At 45.4% G+C, this 25,441-nt stretch overlaps 1 protein-coding gene and 1 pseudogene across 1 annotated transcript in view; one reads left to right on the plus strand and one right to left on the minus strand.

Annotated features, from left to right (window-relative positions):
* The first annotated feature begins 8,793 nt into the window (after nucleotides 1-8,793).
* Nucleotides 8,794-25,441, plus strand: part of WSCD2 (WSC domain containing 2) — a 100,462-nt gene continuing 83,814 nt past the window's right edge. The window contains exon 1 of the mRNA XM_016160003.2: nucleotides 8,794-9,367. The gene's annotated coding sequence lies outside the window, so the exon portion shown is untranslated. The remainder of the gene's footprint in view (nucleotides 9,368-25,441) is intronic.
* On the minus strand, nucleotides 23,974-24,092 carry LOC118603459 (annotated as a pseudogene).

The raw sequence follows: 25,441 nt of genomic DNA on the forward strand, positions 1-25,441 counted from the left end.
GTATAAGACTTAAATCCAGAGTCATCATCTAATTCCTCATCATCGTCACTAAAATACACTGCATGGAACATCTGTAGAAAATGTATGGCAAAAGCTAAGGAGCTGGTAGGAGAATTTGTCAGTCCACAAATATTAATTGAGCATCTACTACATTCCAGACTTGCTCTGTGCACAGGCTGATTCCTACCGTTGTGGAGCTTTCAGTCCAGAGGGGAAGATAGCTGTTCAATAATAATTATAATAGATGCTTCTAAGAGACTCTCTGTTCCCCTGCTCATAATCAATCCACCAAATAAACTCTGCCTTTTGTAAAATGTTCTGACTGGTCCCACAATTTACTGAAGACTAGCATCCTGGGCCATCCTTGCCCTACCTGGGAGTCCACCAAAGGACACTTTGCTCTTTCTACACAGTTGGCTTTCCTGCTCTTTCTCCTTTCCCAGGTGTCAGGCCCATATCACAGTCTGAATGCTCTGTCTGCTCAATCTGCTCCCTCTCTAACCTCCACAGAGGTTCCCTCCAATAAATCTATGTACTTCTAATCCCATCTCAGTGCCTGCTTTGCAGACAACCTGAACTCACTGAGCATCCTGGGGAAGTCAGGTTCACTCTAAGGCCTGATGCATGAGTAGCTAGGATAAGAGATGGCAACAGGATCCAGGAGGATGGAATGGTGGACGAGGATATGGCAGTGAGAGAATCAGTTTAAAAATAAGAGACTCCACTCCTTTCTGGTATTCACACTTGAGTCATTCATTTAACCCCTCTGTGCCTCAGTTTCATCCCCTGAAAAATAGAAATAATAATAAATATATTACCTCTGTCCTAGGGCTGTTTGATTAAGTGAGACCCATATTCAATGGCTCAACCATCTCCTGTGGAGGCCATGGGAGAGCCTCACTGCAGACTTGGGAGGGGAGCCCTATGGGAGTCTAGAGCTACCTTACCTTTCTGTGGCCTCTGCAGATTCTCGAAGAGCTCTCACAGCAACTTTTGCAGAAATTAGACCTGGGGGTGGCACAGGCCTCTCTCCTCTCTGCCCATAATATGGCCCTAGGGAAGGAGTTCACTTCATGAGTATTTTGGCTGGGATGTGTGGTGTCACCATGGCAGTCTGACCATTATCTGGGTCATTTGATCCCAGGAAACTGCCACATCAGATAATTTGGGTGGTTTGCCTGTCTCTCTGGATCAGATGTCCTGAGTAATGACCCTTATCTCTACCTGGCCAGGCCTATGTAGACAATCCCCCTTTCAGTGAGCCTGAAATGAAAGCTGGTTTCAGTGGGTATATTCAAGGTCAAGTCTTAGGAGAGGATGCTAATTTAGAGGTCTACATTTAATACCCTCTTTATTACATAGCTTGATTTACGACAGTGAATAGGCACTGGTAACTAATAAATGTTAAGATTACTGGAACTGGCTAATTTTTATATTAAAAAAACATTTTCATTGAAGTGTAATATATGTTTATAAGAGTACAAATAATAAGGGTACAGCTGATGCATTTTCACAGAAAATACTTGTAACCAGTACCTCGATCAACAAAAGGAATGTTATCAGTCTGTTGAAGCACCCCTAAACCCCTTCAAGCAACAACCTCTCACTGAAGCATAACCACTGTTCTGACTTCTAGCAGCCTGATTAGTTGTACAATTTTTGTACTTTATATAAATGGCAGCAAACAACATCTTTGGGTTTGGCTTCTTTTGTTCACATTATATTCGTGATATTCATCATGTAGTCATGGAAGCAGTGGTAGTCTGTTCATTCTCATTGCTGGATTGAATTCCGTCGCGTGAAACATTATTTATCCATTCTTCCGTTGATGGATATTTGAATTATCTCCAGTGTGAGTCTTTTACAAATAGTGCATTCTAGTATGCATGTTTTTGTGATCACGCGTGCATACTTGTGCTAGGCATCAGATTTTTTGCTATTTAAAAAATACAAATGAGAAATGGATGAGCTTATAACATTATTCTCAACCTCTTTCATAATGATGGAAACATACTTTGTGACTGCAGCCGCATTAGGATGTGTCCCACTGCCCTTAGCATCTGTGATCCAGTTTTAACAGGTTCCATATATGACCATCATCCGTCCCCTGAGAAAAAGTGAAGATTTCAGTAGGTGTTGTGGGAAGAGATTTGGAGTGCAGGCCCCATACAGTGCCTTTCCCAAAAGGGGCTCTCCGCATACCTCAGGTCTTCAATTCTACCTCCCATCCTCTGTGACTTTGGACCACTTATTCAACTTCTCCAGCCTCAGATGTTAAATTTGTAAAGAAAGGTTAGAAATTGCTGATCATCTTAGATGTTTCTAGTTCTCAAATAATTTGAAATTGATTGCTGTAGATAATTAATTATGAAAAGAACAGTTGTCGTCTGTTGTGTTCTTACATTGTTTTTAATAGTTTATACACATTATCTCATTTAATTCTTCTAAGATTTATTAGCCCCATTGTAGTGTTGAGGAAACTGAAGCTGAGAGAGGTATTTCCCTTACTGAAGACACACAGCAAATGTCAGAACGGGGGAAAGAATTAGGCCACTTCCACTCTAGCCTTCACGCTCAACTGCTGCCTCAATTCTTTTTTTCCCTTTAATAAAAGGTTTCAGGCACACAAATTGATGCAAAGAACAATAGAATTTCTATGTATCCACCAAATTGCCTTAGAAACAGAACATTCAAAGCACAGTTAAAGCTCTCCAGATTCCCTATCCCACTCTCTCCGCCGGAAGTGGTAACCTCTTTCCATCATTTCCATGTACATTTCTATACTTTCACTCTACATGTATGTGCTCATAAAACTATACCGAATTGTTTTTCAGACTTTTGGACTTCATTCAGTGTATTATTCTGTACCTGTCCTTTTACAACTAGCTTTTTATTTCACTCAACACTATAATTTTTTAGCTTTATCTGCGATAATACAAAGTTCTAGTTCATAAATTTTCACTGCTGCCTAGTGTTCCCCTTTAAACATCTACCCGAATTGATCCATCTATTCTCTTGTTGATGGGCATTTAGATTCTTTCCAGTTTTCTGCGATTAAAATGTGCTGTACTATACATTCTTCTACATTTACAAACCTTTGCCTCTTTTACCCAAATTTTAATGGATGAACTCTCCCCATCATAAAAGGTTTTTCTTTTAATCTGTACATATTTATAGTTATCTTGAACAACTTTAATCCTTCACCAGTTTTTTTCCTGAGCACCTATGCTATTGACTGAATGTTTGTGCCCCGTTCCCACCAGTATTCATACGTTGAACCCTAATCCTCCATGTGATGGTATTTGGGAGCCATGTTTTTGAAAGATGATTAGGCCATGAGGATGCGGTGCTGATGAAGGGATTAGTGCCCTTATAAAAAACACCCCAGAGAAACCCTTCGCCCCTTCCACCATACGAGGACACACCAAGAAGATGGCTATCCGTGAACCACGAAGTGAAATCTTGGAAGACACTGGATCTGCCAGTGCCTTGATTGTGGACTGAGCTCCCAAAATGGTGAGAAATAAATCTCTGTTGTTTTTAGGCCACTCAGTCTATGGTATCTTTATTATAACAGCCTGTATGGACTAAGACAACCTACTATGTGCCAAGGACTGTGTTGGGTGCTTGGGAGAGAGAGTGGTTAAAAGACACAGATCTTGATGTCTAGGAATTTGCATACAGACCAAACCCCAACCACTATCAGATAGGATAGGGAGATGCCAGGAACTTGTGGTCGGACTCTGAATGGAGGGACCTTGAAGCACAAAGAGATTCTTCCAAGGAAGCAGAAATGCAGGGTTTTTAAGGAATGGCCAATCCACCTGGGCATCACTCCCAAACTCCTTGCAATTAAAGGAGTCTTCCATCGTGTTTCTGCACCTAGGACAATGTCGGAATGACTTTTACAATTTCCTCTTAACTTTATTCTCTCTTCCACACATTAAGTGTGATGTATGAGTCAATGTTTAGTGCCTGAAAAGAAATCTGACCATAGGAAACCCACACATGCTTGAATCCTGGATATGCATAATACATGTACAGCAGGCACTTTGGTAAACAGTCTATATAGGCCTATCATTTAACCTGCACAAAATCCTCACAAGATTGGAACTACTATTCTCTATGTTTTTAAAGATGAGGTCCAGAGAGGTTAAGCAATTTACTCAAGCCTGCCCAGTTAGGAGGTGGCAGAGCAGGGGCTCCATCCCAGGTCTTGTTGCCTCTAGCATCCTTCATCTTACCTCTCAGTTTTGTCAGGATTTGCCTGACATTTCTGGAGGCAAGTCCCCTCCTTTCCAATTTAGAAAAAAAAAACAACCTCAAAGGGTAGTTACTTACCATCTGACACAGCCTGCTCACTACTCTCACATTCTCTCCATTTACATCAGCTACTCAGGAAATTAGAGCAAATCCTATTTTTAGACACTGTGGTTCAAATGACAGTGATGTATGGGTTAGTGATGAATCTTATGAATGTAGCTGGGAGGTGTTACCTGATCTTATGCTCGGAAAGTCTCTTACATCACCCTGTTTTGATCTCTATAATTTATTTCGAAGATCGCTTTGTTTCTTCTCTCTCTTCTGTGAGTCCTGCAATAGGCTTTGGCCAGAAACAATAAAATGAGAGCTGAACTAGAAGGCATGGAGAGGGGATGAGGCTCCTCTCAGAAATCTGCAACACAAATGATGCCTGGGATTAGCAGAGACAGGGTGAGCCCTCAGCCAAAATTAAGAGTTTGTCCAGTGGTTGAATTGAGAGGCATCTGACTTCATCCTTTCCTGCCAAAATGACTGCGTATGTGTTTTAGACAAAAATCCTACAACTTCACTCCTTACTTTTTACAGCTAATTATAATCGCTTAGCTTCAAAGGACAGCAAGGAGCTAAGCAATGTTTGTGGGGAGCTCTGGGGAGCCCCAAGACTTAGTCAAGGAAAGAAAAATAACAGAAGAAGAGAGAGAGAGAGATGATGGGAAGGGAAGGGAACAAATACAGATTTCTTGATGTGTGCTAGGAATACCTATGTCCTTTAACCAATTTCATTCTTTTGTCAACACTGGAAAGGACCTTTATTCCCATTTTACAGGTTAGGCAACCAAAGCCAGAAAAATCAAGTGACCTACCCCAGGACGCACAGCTGGTAACTATGAGGTTAGGATGGCAAGATATAGCAAATATAATTACAGAACACCCAGTTAAATTTGAATTCCATATAAACAACGAGAAAAAAAATTTGTTTATGTATGTCTCAAGTAAGATTATAGACTTACACTAAAAATTTAACTAAACGTTCTCATTATTTTACCTGGCAACCCTCGCTGAGGTTCAAACTCGGTTCTTTCAGATATTGCTCAGACATCCCTTTACTATGGGACAGGTATAATACTTTAGGATATGATTTGTGAGTATCGCCAGCTTTGCACCTGTTATTTCGCTTGAGGCCCTTTCCTCCTCATGTAAACCTGCCATATAGGTACTACTATTGTTCCATGTTATGGATGAGGAAACTGAGGCTCAGTGGGATGAAATAACCTGACCATGGTCACACAACCAGAAATTAGCAGAACTCAGGTTAAAATCCAGCTCCATTTTGCTCAAGAATTATCACTTAAAAAAAAAAACCCAGCTTTTTAAAAAGTTAAGATTTCACACATGTACAGAAAAGTGCTCCATACATACATAAATGCATGGTTCTATGACTTATACCTATGTAGCTGCCAATAATATCAAGAAAGAAAAGAAATCCAGTATGCCAGAAACCTGTGTCTTTCCTCTCAGTTGTAACTCTCATCCTCCTCAGAGATAACACCATTCCGGCTTCTAACATTATTGTTGAGTTTTGCCTGCTTTAGAACACTGTAAGTGAAAACATACAGTTAGTACTCTTTGATGTCTAGTTTTTATCAGTCAGCATTATGCTTCTTGGATTCATCCTTGTGATTGTGTATGTTAGAGACTGGCCATTTTCTTTGCTGTATAGTACTCCATATGAATATACACAGTTGGCTCATACTATTGTTGGCAAACATTTCAGTTGTTTGGGGTTATTTCAAAATTTACTATTATAAGCCACAGAAACTGCTGTGAACATTATTGCACATGTCTTTTGATGGTTATAAGTATTCATTTCTGTGGAATGTATTCCTAGGAGTGGAAGTTTTGGCCATAGGGATGGTGCCTTTGGTAGATAATGCCACACAGTTTTCTAAAGCAAGTGTACCAGTCTACACTCCTACCAGCAGCATATTCAATTTATAGTTGCTGCACATTCTCACCAGCACTTGGGATTGTCAGTCTTTGTAATTTTAGTGTAGTCATATCTCCTCGAAGTTTTTATGGGCATGTTTCATATTTCTAATTAGATTGAATATCTTTTAATGAATTTATTGGCTCTTTGAACATACTCTTTTGTAAAATGTCCCGGTTTCTTGACATCTTTTTGGGTTGTCTGCCTTTTACTTATTGATTTATAGACGTTCTTTGCAAATTCTAAATAGGCGCCCCTATTTAGTTATGCATGTTGAAAATATCTATTTTCTAGGGTTTGACTTTTTACTCTCTTCTTAATGGTGTCTTTTAATAAAGAGAAGTTTTTCTGATTGTGATATAATGAAATATATCAGTGTTTTTATTTATGGAGTGCTTTTTGCCTTATTTAAAAAATTGTTGTTTTTTTTTTTTTGTCTCAAGGTTATGATTGAATTCTCTGGAAGCTTCTAGAAGCCTTATTGTTCTGCTTTATACATTGAGATGTATAACCCAACTGGGATTGATTTGTGTGTATGTTGTTAGGTAGAGGGATAGGAAAACTCAATATTATAAAGATGGCAAGTGTCCTCAAACTGACCTGTAGACTCAATGCCAACCCGATCAAAACCTAATAGGTCTTTTATTGTTGTTGTTGAGTGTGGAACTTGATAAACTGATTCTAAAATTTATACACAAATTCAAAGGCCAAGAATAATCTTGCAGGGAGAAAAAATAATGTATTTTGCTGATATCAAGACTATTATAAAGCTGTAGTAATTGAGACCATGTGATAAAGATGACAAAATATAGCACAAAGATGAGTATAGTGACTAATGGAACTGAATAAACATCCCTGACCTGGCCCCTCCACACACAGAGACATGTGCTTTGTGACAAAGGTGGCCTTACAGAGCAGTGAAGGAAAGACAGTTCTTTCAATAAATTGTCATGGGTCAATCGGACATCCATGTAAGGAAAAGCGAATTTGTCTCCAGAGCTCCTACTTTTAATCACTACAAGATGCCATGACGCTCTGTTCTTTTATGTTTTTATGATGATGACAGTGATGATTATAACATCACCACTACATTCTTATAGCTTTTGCCACTCTCAAGGTGCTTTCCAATAATTTCCCCAACAACCCTATGAAGCAGGCAGGGAAGACATTATCTGTCTTCTCATGGATGATGAAGCAGAGCCTGGAAACAGCGAGTGACCAACCCGAGGACACTCAAGCTTCACCTGTTTGATTCCAAGCCTTGGGCTCTTTCTGTTTTGTGGGGAGCCCAGTTCCCATTCCTATGAACGATTAGGGAGATTCTCTTTGTTCCAACAGCTTTTACATGTAGGTATAGAAAGACTACCAGAAACTACATCGAGATGTTAATAACCATTTTCTCTGGGAGGTGGGACTAGAGTTGGTATTTCTTCATACTTTTCGGTGTTTTCTGAATTATCTACATTAGACAAAAATTAGTGGAGAAACAATGTGCTTTAATAAAATAAATGCAGATAACTAATTCTTATTGCTAGTTTCAGCAAAGAATAGTCTGCTCATGGCCACTTTAGAGCCCCACCTTGAGTTTCCAGCTTAACAGATACTGGTTTTGAAGTCAGAAAATCCAGAGTTCAAATCCCAGCTCTGCTACTTTCTAGTTGAATCAACCCAGAGTGAGCCTCATAACCTCTCTGGGCTTCAGTTCTCCCATCTGAGAAATGGAGATGGAACTAGCCACCTCCTGGGTTATTTAGATGACTTAATGAGATAATGTATTAAAGACTAGAAGACAAGGTGTCTAACACTTAGGAGGCTCTGGGTCAATGGTCCCTCTTGTCACATGCCACATCAGAAGATGTGCTCCTCTCCCGGGGATTCACTGTTGATCCTTTGAAGGTGAGTGTTATCAATCATTATCTATTGTTCTCACTTTACAGATGATGATACAGAGGTTCAGAAGGGGTGCTGAGACATGCCCAAGGTCACAGAGCTGCAAGAATCTTCTGAAACAGGCTGGGAGAGGGTAGGTAATTAATCAGCCAGGGGCTACACAGCTTAAACCTACTGCCCATTAAAGCAACAAACTAAATACGAAAAAAACAACCAACCCACCAACCAAACTGCCCTTTACTTGGTATACACTATTTGGAAGGCCCCCTGTCAAGCCTCTTGAACGTCAGCAGGAGTAGCAGCAACGGCAGCAGTGAATACTCTATTTGTTGAATGCTTGTTCAATGCCAGGCAGCTTGGTACAGGTAATTCTCCAAATGATCTTAGGACGTGGGTCTCTCCAGCCCATTCTCCAGTCGAGGAAACTGAGGCTGGGGGGCTGAAGCCCTTGCCCAAGCTCCGCAGCAGGCCTGGCACCGGGTCTGCCCAGCTTCCCGGGAGGCTGCGGGAGGGCCAGGTGGCATGCAAGGAGTTAAGCGGTAGGCAGTGCTGTGGCTCCGTGCGAGGAGCGCGCCGGGCTGAGGCGCTGCTGGCAGCGGCGGCGGCAGCAGCGGCAGCGGCGCGCGGAGCTCGAGCTGGAGACGTAAAGTCCGGGGAAGAGAGGAACGAGGCAGCGAGGAGGCAGCGAGCGAGACGCGAGGCGGCTGGAGCCCGCGCCCTGCTGCAGCCCGCGCCCCGCGCGCGCCGGGCCCGGGCCCCCCAGGGGCGGGTGTGTGCGCGGGGCCTCGCCGCGGCGCGGGGTCCCCGCAGTGCCGCCCGCCCGCCAGCCCGCCGGAGCGCCAGGCTCGCAAGAGCCCGGCTTTCACTTCCTCTCGCCTCCGCCCGCCTCCTCGGCTCGCCGGCTGGCGTCGCCACCTTCTCCTCGTCCCCGGCCACCGCTGTCGTCGCTGCTGCAATCCAGGACGCACACTTCCACTTTCTCGTTGGAGACACGGAGGATCCCCCTTGCAACAGACCGGGAGAAATAGCCTCCGGGCCCGGCCGTAGGCGCCTTCGTGGCGAGTAAGGAAATCCAGACTCCGCTTTCCGTGATGCCACTGCAGCAGCTGGCAGCTGGGACGGCGCCCACAGAGCGGGCGCGCTAAGCGGGACGCAGGAGTCGCAGAGAGACCCCGGGCTTCTGCTGGGTTCCGCACGCAGAGTTGGCAAGCGGCTGAGACCCCTCAGGTAAGCGCTGAGGGGCCTGCGTGGGTAAGCGGGTTCCATAAGAGAACGGGGTGCCGAGCCGCTGCAAAACGATTCCTGTCCCCCATCCAAGCTTCTAGTTCCAGCGGCTTCTCCGCAGGCTGGAGGTTCAGCGTCCGTCCAGTCAGGTGAGTAAAGAACCCAGAGTGGTGACAGCCCAGCTCTGGGTAAATGGCAAACTTTCCTCTGGCAGAGGGTGAGACATTCCAGTTCACCCAGGAGTCCTTTCCACTGGGACCCCAAAGGCAGGCACTCAAAGGCTTTTCAGGCTAAGCTGGGCCAGGGAAAAGGCAATGGACTCCTTTAATTTCATTCATAAATCATCCGCTTCTTGGCCAGTTCAGAGTTCTGAGGTAGAAGGAGCTGGTCATATTTTCAAGTTGGCTTTACCAGGTGTTTGTTGGACATGATACTCATAAATGAGGCTACTCGTTATCTGGAGCCAGCATCCAGGGCTGCCCGTGAGATGTGCTTTGTGTCCAGTGCTCTGCAGGTCTGCTTGTGTCGTTCTGTGTGTGTGTGTGTGTGTGTGTGTGTGTGTGTGTGTGTGTGTGTGTTTGTGTGTGTGTATAGGGAGACAACTGGGACCAGGAGGACTCATTGAGCCGGATTGCCTCCATCCAAGCCCTTCCTGCAGCCTCAAGTGTCATCACAAGAGAGAACTCATCTCTTTGGCAGAGACACTAGGAGAGGCAAGATTACCTCCTGTTCCTTGCAGCTCCTTAAATGAGCAAAAGATTTGGGAGAAGTTTCCTGGGCCACTCAATGAGACCATTTTGATCATAGCTTAGGGAGATATAAACTTTTTGCAGAAAAGGGGCTGGAATGGTCAGTTGGATAAGGCCTCCTGGCATTCTCATCCCAGCTCTGAGGATGTGGGTGGTCCCTCCACACTCTAGGCCCCTAGAGGCTCTTCCCAGCCCAGCACGCAGCTCATGAGTTTGGCCAGATTATTTTTCGTCGTAATGAAAAGCTTGATTCAGAGGCTACCTGGTCTCCAGGGATCATTTTGGAGCCCACCCATGTGGTTACAGCCCCCTGAATGGCATTGTGGTTCCTCACTGGGGTTCCAGCCAGGGTCATGATGATGGATGGGCTGGTCAGCAAGGCAGGCAGTAGAGGTACTTCTGGCCATGACCCAAAGGTGGGACATATTCCCCTGGCCCTATAATTGCCTACTTGGGCTGGGCAGAGCTACCTCTGGAGAATAGCATTGCTGTGTTGTTCTTGGACGGTACTTGAAGCATGAGGTGGGAGTCTGAGGACCGCCAGCCCTTGCTTCAGAGTCTGACCTGGGCCCCGGCTGGGAGCCACTACTCTAGGCTGCTGAGACCTCAGTAGTCCTCCAGGGTGTCAGAGTCTGGTTATTGCTGCCCTGGGAAAACCCTATCTCTGGGTCAGGAGATTGAGCTTCAAGTCTGCCTTCAATTTGCTGTGTGACTTTGGGCAAATCACTAGACCTCTCTGGGCCGTAGTCTCTCCTCCTGCAAAATGAAGGGATTTCATGTATCCTCAGAGGTCCCGGTTTGGACCTTCTGTGGCCTTGAGCAATTATCAGTTTAGATTTTCAAAATCCTAAAAGGTGATGTAATTTAGTATTTAACAGTCCTAGGACTCAGACACATCGGAGTTTGACCAGTCACTTCACCTTCCACACCTCCGTCCCTCCACTGTAAAGTGGGTGAGTTCATAGTTAGGACTTCAGAAGGCTATTGGAAGGACTAACTGAGGAGGTGCATGGAAAGTGCTAAGCGTTATCTAGTGCAGATCGGAGCTCCACAGACACAGCAGCAGGGTTGTCTGTTTTGGGGTCTTATGCATGAGTGTCTGGCCGCTGTTTTCCCCAAAGAAGCTGGCCCTGTCCCACCTGAACAGCAGATGATCCTCGGCCAGGAGGCAGGGCCCTTGTTCTCTCCAATCACCTGGCACCTACAGTCCCCGCCTCCTCGCTACTGCCTCACAAAAGCACTACTGGACCAGCAGCTCCTAGTGGGGAGCCCAGGGTGGTCTGGAAGCCCTGGAGGAATCCAGCTGTGTCGCCATGACAACAGGAGGTGGAGGTAAGCTGTCTCCATGGCTTCAACTTTGTGGCTAGGGGCCCAGGACAGAGAAGTTCAGTGTGTCTGTGTGTTAGGCCCTCAGTCTGCTGAGGCTGTCTGAGCAGAGGTTGCTGTCCCCTGCAGGAACAGCCACGTGGGGGAAAGTACTTGGGTGGGGTGGGGGTTGGGGGGTGTTGCTGAGGTTGTGGGGAAAGGCAGTAGCGTGATCAGTCTTATTTCTTTCTGAGTGGCTCTGATGCTTGGGACATCTGTGTCCCTCCACAAACTAGGGTTCCCCAGGGTCCATTGTGAAATTGCCATGGGGAAGGCAGACCTCATCTCTGCTGACATAGAATGACTTAATGGGCTTCTAGTAGGCACCAGGTCAGGGGCGGTTCTGCCATGTGCTAGTCTGTGGGCTTGACTGAGAAAATGGACAGTTTGGTTTCCTGGTGGAGTAGGACATGGGTGTGTGTGTAGACACGTGTGTAAATATGTGTGTAAACATTCTCATGCAGGTTTGGGCACATGTGCTCATGTGCGTATGATTGACATAAAAACCTTAAGTGTGTATGCACACATGAGAGAATAGAGTCAATATGAGTCTATACTTTTTGTGAGATTGCAAGCCCATGAATTTATGAGTATGTGTGCCCGTGCATGCCCACAGAAGAATGCGTACCTGTGTGTCAGTGCAAGTGTGGGGGCGCGCATGTACTTGTGAGTGTTGAGCAATTATGCGTGTGTGATTTGGATGTATCTCTATGGCCAGACAGTAGCATGGCTGCACAGCCGCACACGTGTGCTGCGGGGGTCTGTGCAGTGATACCTATGTTTAAGAAGCTGTGTAGTTCTGCTTGGTGCATGCTTTGGGAGCTGTCTGTGCTGTCTGCATGTGTTTCTGTGGACATTTGTGCATGTACGAGTGTGTACAATGATGATGTGAGTGTGAACGCATACACTTATAGGCATATCTGTCTACATGGTTTTCAATGTACTTTTTTGTGTGTCTCTGTGCGTATGTATGTTTAGTATTGCATATACTCTCTGTGTATGTGTGTGTGTCTGTCGTGGTATAACCACTGTGAGTGTCTCTGTGAATATGTGTGACTCTCTGGGTGTATGTATGTGAGTGTTAGAGGATACGTTGGATTGCGTTGCTCTGTATTCATGTGCTTCTGTGGGTGCGTACCTGTGTGTATTGCAGTGTAAACTTTTTGTGCATCTGTATACACACATATTTCTGAGTGTGCGTGTCTCTGTGTGGGACTGCATCCTTGGTCGTATCTTTGTGTATGTGTGTTTCCTAGTGTTGGTCTCTGGGTGTGTTGACTGCAGTGTACATTTGAGTGTGTCTCCGTGTGCATATGAGTGTCTCTGAATGTGTGTCTTGGGACGTTGCAGTGTAACTTGTGCATGTCGCCTGTGTATGAGTGAGCTTCTGAGTGTGTGTACCTGGGGTGTTATGCTGCATTCTCTTGCATGTCTCTGGGTGTATATATATTGTATTTTTCTGAGCATGTTTGCCCATCCGTGGGGCTGTGCCAATTTCGCGCAAGTCTCATGAGCATGTTTGTATTTCCTTGATGCGCATCTCTGTGAGTGTGCCTGAATGTCCACGGGGTGTAAAAGTGTGTGTATGCGGTGTAAACACAGCTGAGAGATTCCACAGAAAATATCTCTGAACCTTTAGAACTACGCTTCTGCCTGCTCTTCAGGTCTGAACTATATTCGTGCTGTGCACCTTCTGAGTGTTGCTTCAGTGATTGGTGCCGGCTCTGAGCAGCGTGTCGGGATGTTGCGTGTTCACTTTTCCTTGTGCTTTAGCTCCGAAGCCTGTGTATTCCCCTGTCCCCGGCTCCCTTGGCCTCCACAACAACCCAGGTGTCTCTCGCCAGAAGCCTGAACTTTAGGACGGTTGCCGAACAAACTCACAGATGTTAGGAGTGCAGGTAGAATTTTAGGCAGAAGGTCTGGAAATCAGCAGCCTAGGATGCACGGAACATCTCGATCGCAGTGTTTCTAATTAGGAGCAACTTGTTTTCCTTAAATAAACAAATCAAGTGAGGAAAGAAATTGCCTGAGATTAACGACTCCCTAGAGCAGGTCCAGATGTCGCAAAATGGGAATGGGGTCTCCAGGGACTACGCATGTGACTGCTAAGGGTCTCTTCCAGATTTTGACCAAGAGCTGATGAGGCAGGGGCTGAAGAGGAAGCTGGTGAGGAGGGCAGACAGTGCGAGGCCCTTGTGCAAGATTTGGCTTGCACAGGCATTACTGGCCCCCCGTTCCTCCTTCTTCCCTGTGTCCATGCCGTCAGCCACATGACTCTGCTCTTCTCCCCTCTCAAAGGGCTGCCAGGATTTCTGCTCCTGCTCCCTCACTTTGGGTTTGGCCATATGACCAGCTTTGGCCATGAGGGTGAGGTGGAAATGTCAGTGTGTCTGTTTCAAGCGTAGGCTCAGGGGGCCTTGCATGTTTCTGCGGTGGCTGGGGGAAGAACCCCCTCAAGGCAGCTACTGCTCTCTCAGCCTGGCCCCAGAATGCACCCATGTCCAGGCGCCCTGTGCCCAAAGCTCAGTGAAGAGCCTGGTTCAGCCATGCTCTGGCTGGCCATGAACAGGTTAGCTAAATAAATGCCTCTTATTGTGTGTCGCAGGTGGTTGTTTGTACGCCCCGTGATTGCAGTTACAGCTAACCAAGGTCGTTACCAGCAGTCTGGGTTTCCTTCTCCTGTTTGACCCCTGGTACTCATTCAGAACTGCATAATGAACACCCGTACTTCTCACCATGGGTATCTCATTACTATCTTGCTTTCCGCTCATCCCAACATTAGCAGTAATAATAATAAATAATAATAATAATAATAATAATAATAATAATAGGCAATAGTAGACGGTGTTTATGGAGTGTTTACCAGATACTACACCCCATGCCAAAGAGAGAGAATCTATTACAACCCTTTGAGGTAGTTTCTATTATGATCTTTTGTTATACTCTGCGAGGCTCTGAGAGCTGGTTTGGCTTGCACCTGTCACACAGCCCAAAAGAGGCATAGCTGAGCTTTGCACACAGATCACCTAACATCAGAGACCATATTGCCTCCCCAGTGCTAGCAGGCACGTTTGACATACTGACATCCTAGCATACATTTGACATTTCTCCCTTAACTCACCTGAAGGTAAGGTAGTCAGGAATGAATCTTGTCACAGAAAAGGAAAGTGTCTTTTAGATGGGAGAGGTGTCATTTGCTTATTCATTCATTCATTCTTTCATGTATGCATTTGCTGAGCATCAGTTATTTGCTGATACCCAGTATATGCTCAGAATATGTTGTGTCTTACTCTGTGCTGGGCACTAAAGATACAGATATAAGAAACCCCAGTTCTGTCCCCAAGGAGTTTACAGTCTGGAGAGGAAGCAGGGGAACCTGGGTTCTGGAGACAGATCAGACTGGGACCCAGCCCAGGCTTGAGCCCTCCCTGGGAGAGTCTCTGGCTACCACCTCCCAACCAGGTTGCTGTGAGAATCAAAGGAGGTCATGTTGACAGAGCCCTTCACACAGCACCTGGCACATCAGAAAACGCAATGAACAGCTGTCCTTCTTCCTCCTCTCTTTCTCCTCCTCCTTCTTACAAAGGAGACAGTTGAATGTCACAGCCGAAGCAACACTGGAATGGGAGAAACAGGGGCCAACGTGGTCCCAGACAGGTCAGCCAACCATCTACTTTGTCTGAAACTGTGAGATTTTCTAGGACCCAGGATTTAAAACTTGGAACCAAGGAAGGTTGGTTACCCTAAACCCAGAGGAGGTGTTGGACCCAGCTTGGAATGAGTTAAAACAGGGCTTGACAAACTGCAGCCCACAGCCAAATCCGGCCCCCTGCCTGTTTTTATAAGTAAAGTTTTATTGGGACACAGCCATATTCATTCGTTTACATGCTGTCTATGGCTGTTTTCCAGCTGCAACTGCAGAGTTCAGTAGTTGTGACAGAGACCTCGTGGCCAGCAAAGCCTAAAATATTTACTATCTGGCCCTTTACCAAAATAATTTGCTGACCTCTAAGCAAAAAAGCTCAGCCGAGGTCCTGGGACTTAGCCAAGAGACAAAAGGCAAGAATTCTACATACTTGGGTGAGTCACTGTGGATCAAGTGACAGATGGGGCGGACATCCATCCATAGGTGAGGCATCAGAGGGTCAGGAAAGGGACAGCAACGCCAAAGATTCTGAGCTGAGAGAATTTTTAGGTGGGGAGGTGGAGACTCAGAAAAAGGAGGAGATGTCCCAAAGGCCACCCAGCTAGTGGGAGGCAGGTGACTATGTTCTTAATACCTGCAAATCTGGGGGACAACTGTGTGCCTCTCCCAGCCTCAACTCCAAGAAATGCATCCTGGAGTCCTGGACTGCAGGAGGGCCTGACCCAGCTCACTTCTCTCATCTTGACATTCAAGTTTCTAGCTTAGCTCCCAAAGATCGCATTTACTTTTCCTTTAAATTCTCTCTGTTGTCCTAAGAGTGCAGGGTGAAGAAGAGAGCCCCTGGATGGAAGTGAAGAGATCTGGGCCCCCACTTTGCCACCCACTGACTGACTCAAGGGTCTTAAGCAAGTCTCTTCCCTTTCTGGGTCCTCAGTTTTCCCACCTGTAGAATGGGAGAAGAATTATAAATAATCACTAAGGACTTTTTCGGTCTGGCCTTTTATGGTTCCGTTTTCTCTTCTAATTTGAGTAGTCACCAAAGACTTAACATATGTTGGCCTCTGCTCTGAGGTGGTCCTGAAGGAGCCCAATTTGCTGACCCTCCTGATGACAGTGATGTTGATGGAAAGCGTCATCACCCTCACGGCTTCTGTTTGATAGGTGTTCGCCGTGCTGGGCATTGTAACAGAGTTTCACTTCCATTCTCAGAGTCCTCATGAGTTAGAGAACTTCTGTCTCCACTTTATAGGTGAGGATGCTGAGGCTCAGAGACATCATTCACTTGTTCAGGGTGACACAGGCAGTATGTGGCAGAGCTGAGGTTTGAGTCCAGTCTATCTGACCCCAAAGCCTGAGTCTCAGCCACTCCTCCCTCCTGCTTCTCCTCTCTGCTACATCACCGCTATCTTTCCCAGATGGAGAAAATGAACTGTTTCAGGAACACCTCAGAAGAAGTGTTCCATTCTTCTTTCTCTCATTCATTAACATGGACGCGACACGAACCAAGCGAAGGTCCACCCTCACAGACCTAGTGATGGCAAACATGGGCCTGATGGTGAGGCTGCCGTCTGGATGGATATGGAGGAAGGAGAATGGCTGGGAGACTTATTCTAGGACAGTGAACAGCAGATGGCTCGGGTGGGTCTGGGTCACCAAGGCTATGTGCACCACCAGGCTGTCTGGCTTTTCAGATTTACAAAAAGTCCCTGCACCTCCAGGAAGCTAGGATCACGTGGCATTTGCCATGATGAACCACGTGGAAGTTTCCGAAGTCACTAGATCACTCATGTTTCTTCCTCTCTTGGGTTATCTCCAAGATGAGCCCCACTTTGCTGTGATGACCCTGATTTCTTCCCCACAGAATGTCTGTTTACAAGTCTGTGGCCTGAGCTCTTTGCGGTTTGAATGCCTCCTTGTGGGACAAGATGAAAATTCAGAGTCTGGGACAACAAGACTTGCTTTCATTTTAACAAAGCTCTTAGGTGTATCACCGTAACTTCAGGCCACTTGTCCTGGAAACTACATATAAAGCAGGAAAAGAATGTCGTCCCAATGAATTGCCACCGTGTCCATATCAGAAAAGAGCCAACATTTCTTCACTCAGAGCCTGTTGACTCTTACTGTGCACACTGTTATGATAATCTCAGTGACCTGATGTCCCAGCCTTATAGCCTGTAGAAGTATGTGGCATGGTAGAGAAAGCACAGTGACAGCAGCCAGCAGCAATAGTTGACAGCTTGAGAACAAGGGTACAGACGAAGAAATTATAAAAATAAGCATGGAAACAAACAAAAAAAAATCACAGTGGTAGGGCAGTTAATGCAGGGGTCAAATGACCCCCTCATCTCACTAGCTTGTGCTCATCTCAGTGTTATAGAACAGTGTAACTGGTTAGGGAACAATGTACAGTCATTCACGCATCCGTGGGGATACGTTCCTAGAACCCCAGTGGATGCCTAAAACTGAGGATAGAATTGAACCCTAAATACTATGTTTTCTTCCTGTAAAAAATACCTATGATAAAGCTTAATTCAGAAATGAGGCAATTTCAAGGATAGAAGATTTGTTCTTACCAGAGATCTTAGTAGCCTCAGCATATAATTTTTTCCTTATCAAGTTGAGAACTTTCACCTTTTCATTTAAAGAAAGCACTTTATGGCTCCTACGTTGCCAGCATCACTACTCTTGTGCTTTGGGGCCATTATTAAGTAAGATAAGGGTGATTTGAACACAGGCCCTGCAACACCATGATAGTCCATCTAATAACCCAGACGACTACTAAGTGACAGATGGGCGGGAAGCATGCACAGCGAGGATTCAAGTCCAAGCGGGATGGATCAGGATGGTGAGGGATTTCATCTCGTTACTCACAACGGTGCCTTCTTAAAACTTATGAATAGTTTATTTCTGGAATTTTCCGTTTAATATTTTTGGACTGCAGTTGACCGTGGAAAGTGAAACTGTGGATAAGGAAGGGCTACTGCAATGCAATGTGCCGCGTTATGGAGCAGCAGAAATGTCGCTGCTTCTGTATAGCCCTCAGAAACAGGTAAACTCCATTCAGTAGGAAGAGAGAAGGGCAATGAATAATTAATCATGTAAAATATTTTGATCCCATGGTTAACTACGTGCTTCTATGTATGATGCCTCAGGTATCTGGAAAATTCACTCATGTGGAACTCTTTATTTTTCACCGTGTTGAGTAAGGGAAATCTTTCTGCACCTAGATGAGTATCTGTCATGTGGCAAGCACTCAGGAAGTAAGCATTCTTTGCAATCAGACAAAGGGTTCAGATGCTGGCAACTTCACTGCAGCCAGTGCTTCAACCTCTGGCCTCCGTGTTCTCATCTGTAAATTGGGGACACCTGCAAATGGACTAAAGGTGTTATTAAAAACCAAAGCACCTTCTGTCTGTACTTGGCCTCTGGCTCATGACTTCTCATGACATTTGCTCCCCTGATTCACATGAGAGCCAGTCACCTGCAGAAATCAGGCTGGAGAGGGCTCTGAGACCTGCCACATAATTGCAACTTGAAATAACTGCCAAGAAGGAAAATATCTGACACTGGGTGTGCAAAAATTAGGGCGTTTAAAAGGAAGGCTTCCCCAAGAAAGGGGAAAATGAGCTGGAATCTGAAGAGTGAGTAGGATTAGCCAGGTGCAGAGGGATGGGAAGATGGAAGAAATAGCATGTACAAAGGTCCTGAGGTGAGGAGAATGGCAGGAACCAATGGACGCTGGAGCTCTGGGGTGGGAAGGAGCAGGTGCACCATGAAAGTGTGCAATTCTCAGGGCCTTGTGGGCCCTATAAGTGTTCTGCTCTTTTCCTTCTAGCAGTGGGAAGCCTTGTAAAGATTTTAAGTACAGGGAGTGGGATAATTCAATTAAACCCTGGCCAGAGCAACAAGAAGAAATCTCACCCCCACATGAGGTGGGAGCCCATTGAAATTCCAACAAAGAGGTAGCTGAGCAGGCATCAGTGACTTCAGTATTTCAGCCTCATTATGCAAAACATAAAGCCTCCAAGGGAGAGGTGAGCTTTGGAAAAAGTCAACAAATTTAGTTTTTTAATCTGCTTTAAGTTGCTGGAATGCTCCTGTCTTCCTTCCATTGTCGTCAGATGACCTGTGGGCTCCTTTAACTTTTATTAGAGAATTTTTTTAATTAAAATAGTTTTTTGAAAAACAAATGCCAGCCGTGTTTGATAAGAAAAAATTAAAATATGGCACTGGGGAAATGCCACAGAAAGCTTTGATTTTTTACTCCTTATGGCCTCCGAACTGATTTAAATAATAATTATATATCTCATCTTGATGCAGTCTCTCCTCCCGTCCTGGCCTCCCCAATGCACTACAGTGGACCAGAGCTTCTGAACGTATGCTATTTCTAAAATCCCCAACTCTCAGCTCCTAGAAAAAGAGGGACAGCCTTGTAGGAGACCAAGATTTCTGACCTAACTGATTCAGGTTTAGGGCAAATCTTGCTCAAATCCAAGCGCTACCAATTCATAGCTGCGTAGCTTTGGGTAATTTACTTTAATCCCCTTAGCCTTCAATTGCTCATGTGAAATGGAAATAGTGGTAGTATTTATATTCATCAGGCTTCTTTTGATTGTCAGAGACAGAAAATCCGACTTAAATATCATTACACTCTTTTTCTCAGGCATACAAGGTAATATATTGGTTCATGTAACTGGCAACCAGCTTCAGGCTTGGCTAGATCCAGGAGCTTAACAGAGTCACAGCTTTCTTGTCTCCCTCCCTCCCTCCAAGTTTTTTTTTACTCTCCTTTACTCTTTTTCTCTTTGTCTGTCTTCTTCTTTTGTTTTTTTTATAGAATTTATTTTTCAATTACAGTTGACATGTAATATATTATTTTCAGGTATACAGCATAGTGATTAGACATTTATAGAACTTACAGAGTGATCACCCCCATGACGCCTCTTTCCTTTGTGCTGGTTTCCTTCTTGGGCTGGCTCTGGCTCGCTTCTGGGCACAGATGCTCATCAGCACCTCCATGCTTACATTGTGCCAGCTGCAAGCTCAATTCCAACAAGTCCTGTAATTGAGACCTGGGGCCCTCTGGAACTAATTCCCATAGCCAGGGACCAATGTTATTAGGCCAGGTCTCGCCAGCATGGGGGACATGGAGCCTGTTCTTTCAGAACCATAGAGAACTCGTGTTGCAGATGACTTCAGAAGACACACCGGCCCATTGTTCTAGACTCCTGGGTCATGTGCTGGATGCTTTCAGCATCCCCTCGGATGGCCACGGGCAGACCTTTTTACTCTGAACTTCGCCATTTGTAACAGGCTCTGAGGATGGGATTCAGCGAGAATGGTTGCTTCAAAGCAGTTCATTTTGCTGCCTAAGATTATTAATGTTCTCTCTGATTTCTTGCTTCACACTATTGATTTCCTGGGATAAAACATCCCCTGCAGAGCCTGAGAAGGTAATTCGGCTGCCATTCCTCCAAACAAAGGAGGGAGGGTTCCATCCTGGCTCTCCAACTCTCTGCTGTGTGACCGAGGGCAAGTCACTTCACCTCTCTGAGCCTCAGTTTGCTCATTTGCAGCATGGGGATCCTCATAGCTCCTGCCTCCAAAAAGGGTGTTGGACACAAAGTAGCTCCTCCTATAATATTCCAGCCCCAGCAGCCTGAGGAAAGGGAGATAGATGATCATCTTCCGTATATACTGAGCACTGAGAGTACTGAGCACTCGCTCTGTGCCAGGCTCTTTTTGACCACAGGCCCCTTTGCTGCTCATGGCAGCCCCGAGGCTCGCGGCTCTACTATCACTGTCCTCTTTTTCATGCATATGCCGAAACAGACTCACATAGCTAGGTCACAGCACAGCAGAGATTTGGACTCCAGGGTACCTAAATCCAGAGGCCCTGCCTCTTGTGAAGGGCTCTACCTCCTAAGGAAATCCGTTGTATTCACATAAACTCATGGGTGCCAAGGACCCCTTAGCAGTGGAGTCTAGACCCGGCTCTGCTACTAACTTACTGTGTCACCTCGGGAAGCTTTCTTGATCTCCCTGGGCCTTTTTTCTCTGGTTCCTTAAACTCACCTTGCTCCCTTCCACCTCAGGGCATTTGCACATCCTGTGCCATATACCTGGCACACTTCCCTCTCCATCTTCAGACCTGCTTAATTGTAACTTCTCCTTCTGGTCTTGGGGGAAGCATTGCTTCTGAGATTTCTCTGTGGTGTTCCTTACCCAGGTCAGCTCCCCCCTGCCATGAGCTCTCCAAGCTCCATATCATTCCTTCAGGGCTTGTGATTACAGTGCTGTGTGATGATGTAACCAACCTGTGTCTCCTCTACCAGTCTGTGTCTTCGAGGGGGGTCAGGGAAACATTTAGCTCCCTTCTTAAGCTCACACTACCACATGCGTACAGCATGAAGTTGTGGTTATTAACTAAAATTTAAAAGGAGGTCTGAGGAGCCTCATACACAGTGAATTAATACAACTGCTTTGGAAAACTACTTGGCAGCATTTAATAAAGCAGCACAATATAGCCTCTCATCTGAAATATACACTCAACAGAAACGAATATATATATTCTTTTTTATATTTTTATCATAGTCATAATAGTGAAAAATTGAAGTGGGCAGCTGAGTGCCAGATGTCCATTTCGGTAGAATAGACAAGTGGAATGAGGTTCCGTCATGCCATGGAATAGTACACGGTAGTGAAAACAAACAAACTGCAGCTACATGCCACAAAAGGATGGACTATGCAAAAATAATGGCCAAGCAAAAAAAAGCCAGATGCAAAAGAGCATATGCTATATAACGTTAATTACAAGAAAAAAAAAAGCTCAACCTAGAAGCTAGACTAGAGCGTTTAGGGATGCAGTGTTAGGTGGAAACATTGTAAAGAAAAACAAGGAAGGAAGAAAACCATAATAGTTAGGGTGTTAGTTGCCTCGGGTGGGGAAGGAGCCAGAAAGGGCTTTGGGGAGCTGGCCATGTTTCCTTTCTTGCCCTGGAAGATGATTACACGAACATGTGTTCATGAAGCAGTAATTCATCAAATTGCATACTTTTGTCTTGCATTTTCTTTTGTATATGGGGCATAGGTCTCATAAAATGATCCTTTGTGGCCCCCCCAGATACTTACAGAACCCATACTGCTTCGGTCTTATGCAGAGAATATCCTCAGCCATCCTGTCTCAAGCCAAGTTAACCTCCCCTTTTAGTGCCACAATCTCTTCCGGGATGGGCTATGCCCCTCTCTGTCCCTTGAGCCTTCAGGGATTCAAATTTACATGTGCAAAAACAACCCACTTGGCCGGAGGACACAATGAGCTCTTTTTTTTTTCAGAACGTGATGAAGATGGAGGGTTGATTGCCCCAGAAGAAAATAAAAAAAGAAAATAAAAGAAAAACAGAGAAAAATAAAACCTGAGAAGCAGGTTCTAAATTTGGAGGCTACCAAAAGCCAGGAGATAAGCTGTCCTGGATGGAGGGTCAGATAATAGAATGAGGACACGGGGCTCCAAGAGTGAGGCAGCTGAGTGCCAGGCCCAGGGTGGGCTGACCTCTGGGTCCAGGAGAATTAGGCCATTGGAGTCACTGCCATGGTTGTTCTCTCATGGCCCTGGCCTTCCTTTCTGTGTGGACAGAAGGTGGGCCTGGACCCTACTTTTGAAACTAGAGAGCAGATACACCATGATTTTGATAACATCTTGGAGCACAAGTCAGGATGGACTAGGGTTGGGGTGTTCCAGGGGGTTCCAGAAGTCTGGATAATGGTTTTGGATTATTAATTCCTTCATGATGAACTTCCTTTATCCATCCATTTAAGAAATATCTGTAAATCTCCTACTCACCATTCATTCAACAAATATGAATTGAACTTACCTTGGACTAGATGCTAATAAGCATCAGGGATACAGTTAGAGTAGCTAATTTGGTTTTGTTTTTTCCAGAATTTTCCCAGTATTAGCACTGAAGGTCTCAGTATCCTGGGAACCCCTCAGGTCCAGGAAACTAGGACGACGTGGCGAATAAGAATCTTCTAATGCCCACCCTCACAGAGGTCACTAGGTGGAAGAGGCAGGAAATGACAAACTAGCAGAATAGCACTTTGATGGAGGAAGGGCAGGGCATTGCGAAAGCCCAAAGGAGGCCCCTCACCCAGAGGAGGGCGTCCAGGAAGGCTTCCTGGAGGAGGCGGCATCCAAACCAAGCCCTTCTAGTGGAGTAGGATCAGGCGGGAGGGCAGGGTGGGTGGAGGAGGAAGACACTGTTTCTGACAAGTGGGGGAGTGAGAGCCTGGTGTGTTTGAGGAGGTGGATCAGATGCATTGAGGTTAGGGAGGGGACCTGGAGGGGTCAGGTCACAGTAGACCTTTAGGGTCAGGGTGGGCACCATGAGGTGTTTGGTAGCCCTGGGGGGTGGGGAGGTTCTAGAAGGGAAATGGAGACCTCAAATTTATATTTAAAGATTGCCCTGGCTGCTGCGTAGAGAATGGAGGAGCAATTGGCACCAGAGGGAAAGTGAAGAATGGCTATGGAGACATTCTGGTGGGGCTTTTTATTAATACTTCCAGATGCTCAGGCCAAAAGCTTTGCAGTCATCTTCGACTCCTTCTTCCTCTCCAACCCCACATAAGATCTTCAGTAAATCCAACCCCTTCTCTCCACTCCATCCCCGTTCCTGGCATTCCCCACGCCCCACCTCAGGGTCCTCTGCTCTGCTCTGTCTATGTAACTCTTACCACCTTCTACTCTACCATACAATTGACTTATTTATTTATTTTTTTTAGGTGAGGCAACCCTTGGTTGACCTCACAGATTGTAAGGACCTTGTCAGCTTACCATCCCTTATTTTTTACTTCTACAGCACCTGGTCTTCTTAGATGGTCTCCCATCCAAGTACCACCCAGGCCCGACCCTGCTTAGCTTCCGAGATCAGAAGGAATTGGGCTTGTTCAGGGTAGCATGGCCATAGACAACTTATTTATTTTGTTTATGTTCTACTTCTTCCCTCTAGAACAGGGGTTCTCAACCTTGGCACTACCGACATTTTGTCCTAGATCATTCTTTGAGGTGGGGGCTGTCTCGGCCATTGCAGGGTGTTGAGCAGCATCTGATGTCAGGAACATCTTCCACCTCAACTATGACAACCAAAAATGTCTTGCCGCATGTCCCCAGGGGGGCAAAATGGAACTAGCCATAATGTTCCCTAGGAATTGGCAGACCGCTGCCCCCTTTCAAAGACGGGGTTCTGTTATCTAAGAAGAGGGAAGGGGTGTATGCAAGGTAGAAAACAAGAAGTTAATGTCAGACTTTACCATATAGAGTTGGTTTCTTTCTTTCTCTCTTCCTCTTTTTCTTTTTTCTTTTTACATTGCAACAAAACTATATTATTTACAAACAGAGTCAACCCCAGATACGGGATTTAGCTCTTTGGAAGTAGTTTACAGATCCTTGCAGTTAAAAAAAAAATTCTCTTCTTCCTGAGATAACTATTCCCTTTAAGTCAGGAGCTGTCATTTGTCTGCCACTTTTTTTGTACAGTGTTAGCCACATAATAGATAATATAACCATTCTAAAAAGAATTTTTTAAAAATTTCTACCTTTTTTTCCTAATTTTTTTTATCCTGTTAAAATACACGTAACAAAATTTACCGTCTTAAACATTTTGAAGTGTACAGTTGAGTGGTATTAAATACACTCGTAATGTGCCACCATCACCGCCGTCCATCTCTAGAGCGCTTTTCATTCGTTTCTTGATCAGAGATGGGTAAGCTAAGATCGTTTGGACCCACCCTCTCAGTTTAGATCTGGGAAAATCGATGCCCAGAGGGAAAGGAACTTGCCAAGATACATAGCCAGTTAAAATCAAAGTCAAGATTAGAATCTAGGCCTCACTCTGCCTGGTGCCCCCAGCCAAGAGGCCTTCCCAGGCATTTCCCAGAATACCTTGCACACAAAGGTACCATATAAATATTTAGTGACCACTGGGGCCTGGAGACTCCACTGAGGCACTCTCTGGGACTAATCCAGTTCCCTTTCTAATCTCTGAGAGTTTTGGAGATGAAAACCTACTCCATAGGCAAATGGCCAATTTAATTTCTCTCTTTGGCCAGATAACACTTCTCATCTTTTCTTCTGGAAATTGCTTTGGCTTCCCCTAAGATACAACCAGTTCTTTCTAGTAGTTCCCTTCATTTTCCCCCGCCTCCTTTTGCCCACACTGGGGCCAGAAGGGAGAGCTACTCTGTGATAAGGGGGCCATGGATCCCCTTTCACAGCATCGCTGCCCTCCTGGACCCATGTGAAGGTGTGGGATGCTTGAG

This window comes from Rousettus aegyptiacus, unplaced genomic scaffold (genome assembly GCF_014176215.1).
Source record: "Rousettus aegyptiacus isolate mRouAeg1 unplaced genomic scaffold, mRouAeg1.p scaffold_m13_p_5, whole genome shotgun sequence".
NCBI lineage: Eukaryota > Metazoa > Chordata > Mammalia > Chiroptera > Pteropodidae > Rousettus > Rousettus aegyptiacus.